Genomic DNA, 2,613 nt, shown 5'->3' on the forward strand with positions numbered 1-2,613 from the left:
GATTTGTTTTTATTCATTGGTTGTTCTTTGGTTTCATTGGGTTTTTATTAATTTCATAAATTGCAAAACAACAAAAATAAAAATAAAAATCACATGTTTTATACTTCCCAAAACTGCAGAGCAGGGTTTTTCTTTTCCAAAATACGTGTAAATATTGTTTTTTCCCTTAAAAGTTTCTAATAAATTCCCCAACCAGTTTATAGACCCCCTATATTTATTAATGGTAATTTGGAGTGAAAAATCCATTTTAAAAATACCATTTTAATAAAATGTATTTTTTAAAAATAATCAATTTAAAATGTATTGTTTACTTAACATTGAAAACTATTAAATAAGTAAATCAAAAGAATAATAAAATTGCTATTTATAAAAATATCAATTTGGAGTCAAAAATCTGGGAGTGAAAAAACCGGCAATCAAATTTAATGTTTAATTAAAGACAATTATATAGATAATTACAAATAATTACTTATCAAGTACCACATAAAAGCATCATCTATATAATAAAATTGAATTATTAATATAATATTTACCAAAACCTTTAACATTTTTACGTTTATTAATTTAAACTTTTCATTGTATTAGAACAACAATCTGAAATAACACATGCAAGATCATTCTCTTAAAAACTCTTTTGTTTCGAAAAATTTCAAAAAACAATGATTTTTTGTAGTAATATTTTTCGCCAAACATAACATTTCCAAATTATCAAAAATGTAATATGTTGTTTTTGTCAAAAAATGTCTTTGGAGGAAGTACATCATCAATGATAACACTTTTTTGCATCCAGAACAATTTAGTGACGTATAAATTAACGATTTTGAAGTACTTAAATATTTTCACCAAAAGTATAGAAATTAATACACTTTTATTGTAGTTTTTTGTCACTGGTGATATTTCTTAGCGACAGATAACAAACCCATATTTACTTAATTGATAACTATATTAAAACCAACTGTTAAACTTTGTGTACAAACATCATTTCGGACATCACTTTCAAATAGAGTTTATAATGATAAAATGTGTCATTATGTTAAAGAAAAAAAGAAAAAGTTAAAAACAATAATGGATGTGTTTCAACTGATGTAATTTGGCAATAGTTACAACAGAATAACTTTACTTTTTATTAACAAAAAATGTTCCGAACATTTTGTATTTGATGTCAGTGTTTTTAAAAATCTCACATACTTCATATAATATTAAAAATAAAACAGAAAGTGTATTAAACAAATATGGAATAATAAATTAAGTTAACTGCATTATTTCGGATGGTTTTCCCAACAACAGTGGTCTAAATGATATTTGTGTTGTACATTTAATAAATCTCATTTTTTGATTACACGAAATCTATTCCAGAGTTAAATGATTCTTTAAAAGGATTAACATAATATCGAAAGTGTATTAGGTGTCATCATCAAAATGTTTCATATTAAAAAAGAAGTGCGTGAAAAATAAAGAAAAATAATGTTGTTTTGAGACTTTTTGCAAAACACATTTTAATTCATGTTGTAAATCACTGGAAAGTACTCTCCAAATGGAAAAAACCATAACTGCAATATATGGTAACCAAAAGATTTACAAGTGATAAATGGATTGAAATAAAGAAAACATTGCCTTTCCTGAAAATAATGAACACTGCTTACAACAAATTAACGACAAACACATCACCAAACTCTTGTTGTGTTTAAGGAATATTGAAAGAAATATGAAAATTTGTAAGAAAAAACAAAACACAAACCTGGATTTCCACCAAAAAAGTCTTGTTTTATTTTCGAATTACCATTAAACATCTTTATTGGTAGAACAATAATAATACCAACACTATCATCTCAGTGTTTATCTCTGACTTCTTTGACTCCTGTTGCTCCATTAGTGTATTCGACACCATTGACAGAATCTACGGTTTCAACACTTCAACTATCTTTTTCGGGTTTAGAACTTCTGTTTAACATAGACTGAAAACAAATTGCACAAAATGGGTCCCTAAAGAGATTCGGAAAATTGATTAAAAACACGATATATAATAACATGTTTTCTCTTCCCTCCTGAGCCCGACAAATATTCAAATGAATCAAAAAGAAATAATCAGATGGGTTTTAGAAAAAGTGATAAACTTTCCCGATAATTACCCTTAAAAACAACAATTGTTTTTCCATTGAGTGATAAAAATGTATCAAATAATGATTGTGTATTCGAAGAAATACAAAAAAATCGAAAGTATTTAGAAGATAAATAAATGAACAGAAATCGAGTTGTTGACAACCTTTTAATGTCTTGGAACAACAAATATTGTTTATATCTAAGGGAATTATCCCGTAAATACTTATCCCCTCAATCAACTAGTACTGACCCAGAGAGGGTGTTCAGTATAATGGGAACAGTGTAATCAGACAAAAAACGTATGTATCCTAATACTGCTTCAAAAATTAAATTTTTAAAAAATCAATTGGAATAATTGTAAGTTAAGTTATTTTAGTTTATTTTCGTTAAAATTATTAAAAATTTTTTGAATCTCGATAAAATTGATATATTTTGTTTTTATAGTTAAAAAGTGTTATTAATATAATAAATATACATATAATTTAATTTTGCACAAATTTTTTATTTTATGGT

The sequence above is a fragment of the Entamoeba invadens genome, assembly GCF_000330505.1.
Source record: "Entamoeba invadens IP1 unplaced genomic scaffold scaff_1105074724629, whole genome shotgun sequence".
NCBI classification, from domain to species: Eukaryota; Evosea; order Mastigamoebida; family Endamoebidae; genus Entamoeba; species Entamoeba invadens.